This window comes from Nannospalax galili, unplaced genomic scaffold (assembly GCF_000622305.1).
Source record: "Nannospalax galili isolate Female #2095 unplaced genomic scaffold, S.galili_v1.0 scaffold1466, whole genome shotgun sequence".
Taxonomy (NCBI): domain Eukaryota; kingdom Metazoa; phylum Chordata; class Mammalia; order Rodentia; family Spalacidae; genus Nannospalax; species Nannospalax galili.
This window is the reverse complement of record NW_008354012.1, coordinates 192,825-202,095: the sequence shown is the minus strand read 5'-3', so window position 1 is coordinate 202,095 and position 9,271 is coordinate 192,825.

The window sequence follows — 9,271 nt, the reverse complement described above, 5'->3', positions numbered from 1 at the left end:
GTAAGAAGTTTATCCCTATCTTCTTTAAGTTATTTGATTAGTTTGTGTGTTCTTTAAATTCGTTGAATTCCTTGATCATGTTTATGATTGTTCTTTTAAATTCTGTGTCCTGGGTTATCTCTAGGGGCTTCTCCTTGCAGAAGTCTTCTATAGGACTGGAGGAGTTTGGTGGGAACATACTGTTTTTGTTTGCCATATTATTATTTTTCCACTGTAATTTTATCATGTGAATTGCTTTTGTTGTTTGTGATTCTGTTATGAAACTCAAGCCTTCCTTTGCTGAGTTGAAGTTTTCTTCTGTTTGTATTATTGGTGTGCCTTGGTTGTTTCCTTATTGGGTATGTAAACCTGCTTGGTCTAGGTTTCAGGTTCTCTCAGATTTTATATTGCATGGAAGTGATAACCTCAGATCATCTCCCACAGAAGCCCAATTCAGGCCCCAGTCAGGCAGTCTCCTACTAGTGGATACTCACAGTACAATTTGGGTAATTTGCTGAAGGTAGACTTGATTTTGGCACTCTCTGGCTGTCTGCTAAGGTCTCAGCCCCTACTGTAGTGCAGAGAAGTCTATTCCTGGTGAAGTGGGAGGAGCCTCACATGGTCCCAATTAGGGGGTTGGGTGCTTCCCAGTTTGGGGAAGCTCACCACAATGTGGAGGCAGGATTCAGGCACTCTCAGGCCACTGCCTGAGAGTCTGGGCACCTACTGTAGTGCAGAGAGGTCTAGCCCTGGCAAAGTGGGAGGGGATTCACATGGACCCAATTATGAGGTTGGGAATGGCACAAATTTGAGAAGCTTACCACCAGGTGGAGGCCAAATCCAGGTACTCTCAGTTCATAAATAAAAAAAAAAAATTAAATAACGTATATGTTATCTTGTGAATTTTAACTTATGTACTTTCCAATCACATCACCTTTGCTGTCACATTATCTGCCACATAAAATTATTATGACAACCGAGTCATGTGGTGAGCAATGAGCAGTACAAACGGTGCACCAAGATGCTCACAGCATGATTCCAGAGGGAATGATTCTAGGCTTGACTTCAGAGCTATTTTTAAAACAATCAAAATTATAAGTCAAATATTGTGTTATTTGTTTTTTTCTTTCTTCAGTGGAATGAAGTGCTATCACTTTCATTCATGTAGCATCACTGTCCAGGGACTACACTGAGTGTAAAGCATCTTTTCTCTCTAATTCTTTGTACAGCCTTTTCCCCCAATGTAGAAAAAGGGTTCAGCAGATTTCAGATCAATATCTCTGCTAAGCACAAGATACTTTTCTTATTTTTTCCTCTTATTCCTTTTGTGTCCTTAAATAGCTTTTCATATTTTATTGACTACTTACCTATAACCATTTTTGACAGCTTTTTCTCAGATTTATTGATAATCTGAGAAGACCATATATAGTTATGGTATGTCCCTTTGCTTTTTAAACATGATAATTTTGATCATCAAAATTTGAAGGGCTAAGCAAAGTGTTACAGTAATATGGAAGACATATGTGGAAACACAGTCCCTTCCTTGTGAACAGACAGACAAACAAACTTAAGAGTATTTTCTCCAGTAAGCCTTGACTACACCAGGTGGTTTCATAGGACAGCCAATAACAGTTGACTGGATTTGCTCAATTGTTAATCCCTGTTAGAGAGCAAGGGAAGTCATGAGACCTGCAAAGACAAAAAACAGAAGAAGTCCTTAGAGGTCAGTTTCTCCTGCAAGTCAAATATAAAGACACCTAAAAGACAAGCCACCCAGACCATCCACCAGCAGGCCAGAGAAGGGCTTATGTTTACTATCATGAACCAAGAAGCACACTGTAATCAAACCAAACAGCCACGAGATCTGACTTCAAGTTGCTCTCCAAATGGTTGTAGTTTGCAGAATAAATAATTGGCAGTAACCAGGGACTGAAAGCTGTCCCATAAGCACCATGTGCTACTATACACAGATTGTAAGAATTTGGGAGTGATTTGCTTTGTATTCTTATGCAGTGCAAAGTATATATGTCAGTTGCTGCCAGGCTTATGATTATGCAGGTTTTAAAGATTAAGATCTTCAAATTTTGTACTAAAATGACCTTTTAAAAAATTCCTTTTAGTATGGGAGCATGTGACTTCTTAAAGTTGAGAATCTACTTTACTCCCATATGGAGAAAAAAATGAAATTAAATACATTTTCATTCTGTTATAGAGCACATACTTTTCTGTTTAAGTACCTATACAATATGTATACATAGAAGAAAGTTGGTTTTAATGCATATTCAGTACTTAGCAAAAGGTTCCCAGGAAGTATGTACTTCCCATGTAGACCCTTCTGAGCTGACATATTTGTTTCCAGGATGCCTTCTTTTTACTGACAGAGGCTGACATGCCATGATGTCACACTGGGGCAACACTTGCAAGCATGAGGTTAAAAAAATGTTCTTTCATAGATCATTAGTGCACATACACATCCCAAACCTGAAGAGACAAAATTTCAATGATTTGCATGAGTTTTCTCTTAGCATTGGTTTCCACAAAGTAGATAGCGTTCAAAACACAATAATTCAAGGCAAGTTTATTTACAAAGAAACTACTTAGAAAAGTGTAAGATGGAAAAAAAAAGGGAGGAGTTATGTAACTTTGAAAATGTTGCAATGGAAAAGAAACTGTTGATAGAAGAATCTTACTAGGAAGGTGGAAATGATTTAAAACCTCAGAGAGAAGGGTGAAAGAGATGGTTCAGTGGTTAAAGTGTGTACTGCTCTTGCAGGTGACAGCTCAATTCTTAGCTCCCATGTCAGGTTGCTCAAAATGGCCTGCAACTCAAGATCCAGGACATCTGATGTCTTCTTATGAACTCTGAAGGGACAACACTCACATGCACATACACACAAATAGCTATATACACATAATTTAGAAATAAAATTTTTATTTTTTATTTTAAATAAAATAACTTCACTGTAATGAACTCACAAATAAAAACATCACAAATTTACTTAAAGTAACTGCTCAATCATGTGTCTAGCCCCAAACCATAGCTATGCCTGCGAACTACTATACAGTTAGTGGCCTTTATAAAACCATGGGACTTCGCTTGGGGGTTTAAAAAATTTTTTTTAATTTTTTAAAAATGTTTTTCCAGTTATTTATTTAATAACCACATACTTAGAAGAAGTATTTCATTACAAAAGCATTGACATATTCAATAACAATTTTCTGAGCTAAGATGCATCTCTTTCAAAATTGGCTGTAAATTTTAAGGTTTACAGTTGAATTATTATAGTTATACAATAGTGTACTCAGTATAAACTGTAGCAGGAGGCCTCCAAAGATGGCGTGGACCCAGAGCCCTGAGATTCAGTGAGAATTCACTTCACTTCTTGGTCCGCAAATAGCCCGCCAAAAGGAGCCCATGCCTCCGTACCCTGCTCATGAGCCCAGTGACTGCTGACAGACTGCATGGCTCAGGCCAATCAGAAAACAATACGCTGACTAAAGGGACTTGGGGATGGAGAAAAGGGAAATATAAGGCCTGCCCCTTCCTGCATTAAACGAGCATGCAGCACCTTGCCTAGTGCTTACTTCTACCTGACTCCCAGTGTCTGTGTGTTCACTCCGCACCTCTTGCCCCCCCCAATCAGCAGGTGACCCGATCCAGCTCAGGGTCTTCACAGCTGGCCTGAGGAGAACCTGCAACACCTGGCACCCAAACAGGGACCCCTGCCCGTGGTGTTGGTGAAACCCAGAATCTCGGTTCATTTGGTAAGTAAGCCTCTGGATTTGTCTGTTTCTTCAGCTCCTCGAGGGTGAGTAGCCCCCTCCTCTGTCCCCTCTGCCCTGTCATCTTTATTATTGGACTAGTTTGTTAGATCACGGAGGCACACTCTGCCACGTGTTCCCAAAGCCCATGTTGGCACCTCCCACCTCTCGGCTTGTCCCGGTGAGTTCACATAAGGGCTGATTCACCCTGAACTCAGAGCCCAGGCTTTGGGTCACCCTGTGGCCTGTCCCACAGACATCGTGTGAGCATATGGCTGGAGGTGTCATGGCCTCCAGAAATTCCTCAATGAGCACAAGACATTTGGATCTGATACACCTTTACATGTCAGGGCAGTTTACATCCAAGTGGCTCACAGTACTTCCTTGCTTACTTTGTGCCCTCTTGGTAGTCACCCTCATCTTCTACTTTTGTGGTGGTTCCCCCCACCTCCCCTGTTATTATTGTCCCCGGTGCAGTGAGGACCGAGGCTACATCGGTGTTGTTGAAGGTAGGGGAAAGGCCCTTGAGTTTAAGCATGCAGACTCTCTGGCTTTCCAACTAATGATGTCCGGGTTCACAGGGGAGTTGAATAACCACACACCCCCAGATAAGTGACTGGCCAGCCTGGCCTCATTGGAAATCACCACTCAGCCACATGCTTCCCCCTGCAAAAACCCTCTACCTTTAGCCATGCTAGCCTTCTCGGATGCCAATAAGTCCCGTTATGGCATTGTCATTCAGCGCATGGAAAGGGATGACACCTGTAATGTACAAGCCAATCCTGGCTCTGTCCAGTTGGGAGCACTCCTGGCTTGCTAAAAATCTTCCAAGTCTGCCAGACTGAGCCGCTCAATATATTCTCCAACAGCCAGTATGCAGTTCAGGCCCTCAGATGTCTTCCCTTTGCTCGGGTGAAAGGCTGCAGGGATCCCATCACTAGAACTATGAGAGCTCTCCAGATTATCTTAGATAACAGACAATGGCCCTGGCATATCTCCCACATAAGATCACACACCAAGCTCCCTGGAATCTTGGCAAAGGGAAATGACAAAGTAGATAAGCTTATTATGTCCATAGAGATTCCCCTACTAGAACAAGCCAGAGCCTTACGCCAACAATTTCACCTTTCTCCTTACAGTCTGCACCGCCTTCTACCCGACCTACCCATCTCTCAATACAAAAATCTGAGCAGATCTTGTGTTACATGTGCACCCTTTGCTCCCTTAGGCCCCCTCAATTGATATGGAGTTAACCCACGTGGTCTCCTACCCAATGCCCTCTGGCAAATGGATGTCACCCACTATAACTCCTTTGGTAATCTTAAGTATGGCCATGTCATTGTTGACACCTACTCCTCCTTTCTTTTTGCCATCGCTCAAACTGGTGAAAAGGCCTCACACACCATTAAGGCAGTCAAATCAGCAATGCTGGCAATGGGAGTGCCATGGACCCTAAAAACTGATAATGGGCCAGTTTACACCTCTCTACAATTTCAATCATTCCTATCAACATGGAAAATTAGCCACTCCCTTGGCATCCCTTATAATCCACAGGGACAGGCCATTGTGGTATGGGCAAATAGGACCCTCAAGAAAACATTGCAAAAATTTGCTACCCCTGAGTCTAAAAGGGACCCGCACCTGGCTCTAATTGAAGCTCTATTCAGTATTAATTTCCTGTCCTTCTATAAAAATTGGTTGAGCCCAGCCTACAAACACTTGGCTACCATACCTAGGCATACACTCCTGCCACTAGTGAGATGGAAGGACCACATAACATGTCAATGGCAACCACCCACCCCCTTGTTAACAAGAGGGTGAGGCTATGCTTGTGTTTCCTCAGACAGAAACAAAGCCAGTATGGGTTCCAGCAAGAGATGTGAGACCAGCAACTGACCAACGGGACCCACAGGACCCAGAGACCTCACCACTATCTGGATAATTGGTTCCTCTTCCCTTCCCCTGCCACAGCCCATGACCTCTGGGCCTTGGTTCCCTCCCCGCCTATACTCTTTCCCTTATTGCTTCATTCCCCAGCCTACCCCACCCTCTATTCAACTAATTCTACGCTTGACCTCCCCACCATGGACCCAGTTACTTCCTGGGAATCACTCAGTGGCTCCTGGCCACTAAATAACTCTCTGTGCTTCACTACCAACAACACATTCTCATGCATTGGGCTGTTCAACCTGACTGTCCAAGATTATGCCGGCAGCAATTTCACCTTTCTCCTCACAGTCTACACCACCTTCTACCCAACCTACCCATCTCTCAATGCAAACATCTTTTCTTTCTACTTCTTAAATGCCTTGTTCTTTGTTCCCACAGTCAGAAAAAATTCAATCACTCGGTGTATCAGGCCCTCAGAGCAATACACGAAGATGATTTCAACCCTCCCTATGCAGCCTGACAGACTTGGCTTGCACAAATGTATGAGGCCTCCTACAGATAATTCCCCAACTCGACTGATCCCCTGGGACGATACCTCTGGAGGCTTTCTTACTATGTGCAAAATATGAATCCTTAAATTTACAGACAAGTATCCCAGTTACCACCCCATCAAAGTAGCTTCTTTTTCAACAGACAGAGGTTATTACAGAATTACACCACGGGTCACACACAGAGATTGTGAATTGCCCAAGCCTAAGTGGAACATCCAGGATGCAACCTCTACACCTAAGACTCATGGAACCTAGAACAAGGTGTAGCAGGAGGCCTCCAAAGATGGTGCGGACTCAGAGCCCTGGGATTCAGCGAGAATTCATTTCACTTCTTGGTCCGTAAATAGGCCGCCAAAAGGAGCCCACACCTCCATACCCTGCTTGCGAGCCCAGTGACTGCTGACAGACTGCGTGGCATGGACCAATCAGAAATTGATATGCTGACTAAAGGGACTTGGAGGTGGAAAAAAGGGAAATATAAGGCCTGCCCCCTCCTGCATTAAACGAGCCTGCAGCACCTCACCTAGTGCTTGCTTCTACCTGAATCCCAGGGTCTGTTGTTGACCCTGCACCTCTTGGCTCCCTAATTGGCAGGGGACCCAATCCAGGTCAGGGTCTTCACAGCTGGCCTGAAGAGAACCTGTAACAATAAACTCTATAAGATATAAAACTAATTGAGGTTTTAACCTTAAAAAAAAGATCATTTCATTATTAAAATACATAGTTTCATACAGAAAAATTCATTTTTAATGCAATTTACATTAAGATGTTTGCACATGCGTTTCTATATATCTGATTATTATTAGTCACAGTCAGTTACTTTCTGAGCTCCTTGGCATATGAGCATGGATATAAAGTTTTCAGGTAGATTTCAATGGTAATTTTTTTCACATCTACTCATTATTTTTTTAATCATTTAAAAAAATTTAAGAACTACCTGATTAGAAGAAGCATTTCACTACAGCTTTAACATATTCAGTAACACACTCCAGAGCAAGAGTACATCTCTTTCACAAGTGCCTGTAAGTTTCTAGGTTCACAGTTGAGTTAATACAGTTATACAATATTGAACTCAGTATAAGCCCTGTAGGGCATGAAAATGAATGAGTTTTCTAACCTTTAAAAAAGATCTACATTTCATTTTAGAATCTATTGTTCCTTCAGAAAGACTCATTGTTTGTGCTACTAACACCGAGATGTTAGCGCATGCATCTCTAATCTGTATATATCTGATTATTATTAGTCACAATCGGTAACACTTGGATCCTTGGCACCTATGTATGTCTATAAACTCAATGGGTAGATTTCAATGGTAATGTTTATCACCTCTACTAATTAGCATGACATAAATTTCCATGCTTCCTCCTCAAATATAATACATTTTTAAAAAATGTGTTGATTTTGTGTGTGTGTGTGTGTGTGTATCACACAGAATATCCTAAACCATCTTATACGACTATACACCCACTTCCCAGATGGCATCCACCCATAGGCTCCCCCCCCACTAGAGCCCTTATACTCTAATATCCCTGCTACTGTCTGCTGTGTTGTCAGCACCCTCAACCATTCCCCACTACTTGCCCTTCTGGTGAATCTAGTCGGCCTATTTAGAGGTCTTTGTTTTAGGAGGGTCAGCTGTTCCTCTTTTAGCAGCAATCAGTTGTCAATACCCCTTTAGATAAGATTGGGCTCTGCTGTTCAATTTCTCAGTTCTATGCTGGGTTACTATCTAGTCCCTTTGGCCACTCTGGCCAACAACTCAAAAAAGGTATCTCCTATCTGGCATTGTTACTTGTTATGTAGCCTTTAGCTATGCATATGGACGCTCAAGAAATTATATTGATCCCTTTAGCCTTTGGTTATACTTTCCTTTTGGACATTTAAGGCCATACATTTGACCCAGACAAACCAATTTATTTTTGCTCTTAAGGTCATTTGAGGATCTGTTCCTCAGGGGTCCCATGGGCTTGGGAGGAGCCCCTGGCTCCTTTCTTTTACCAGTTCCGCCTATGTGAAGATAAGTCAAATGTCTTGCTTGACCATGGTTGGCTTCGCTTGGAAGCATAGAGGAAGTGGTTCCTCTGTGTTGACCCTCTACTTTGTAGACTGGACACTGGTTCAAGTCCATCTGGTGGGGTCTCCTTGGTCTCCTTGATGAAGAGGACAGGTGACCCACCACAATTACAGGACATTTTGAGAGATGCTCATAGGCCCCTGGAACTAGTCGACCTCAGAGGACAAGGAGCAAAAACTGTCCTTTATGTCCCTCTGACCAAATTAGTATAGGCCTGAAAGCATGTCTGTGAAACATCCAAGAAGGTTAGTTCCACCAATCTGGTATTTTTAATTATGTGTGTTATTTAGATAAATGTTGGGCAAAGACAAGTTGTTCTCAGATAAACCTTACCTAGACATATATTTCTTGATCTGCTATGTATAATTTGTCAGTAGGTTGTAGGAGTAATATGGTTCCCTCTGGTTTTCAAAACTAGGTAGGCATTATTTATCTCTTGCATTGTCTCACCCTTCCATCATGGTTTTCCCATTTAAGGTGCCCCCATTTCACCCCTTTTTCTCAATAATACCCTTCTCCTACAGTCCTACCTCTATTGAGCTCCTTCTTTCCCCTTATCCCCTAGTTTCCTTGTATCCCCTTCCCTCCTGCCCCCCTTAAACTAACCCAGTTTTTATCCACAACTCCCTTATTAAAGCCTGTTTCCTACTGTTCTTCTCTTTCAGGTTATGTCTTTTCCTTTACCTCCTTGTTTCCTTTCTATTATCCTGGTTCCTGTAGTTATGTCTGGGTACATACTCACTCATCAGGGTTTCGTTCTAGGATCCACATATGAGGGAAAACATATGTCGATTTTTTTTCTGAGTCTGTATTACTTCACTCAGTATCACAGTATCTAGTTCCATCCATTTACCTGCAAATTTCATGATTTCATCTTCCTTTATTGCTGAGTAAAACTACATCATGTAAATGAACCACATTTTTATTACCCACCCATCAATTGAGGGACACTTAGGTTGCTTCCCTCTCTTAGCTTTTGTGGAAACAGCATCACAAACATGGATGTACAAGTGTC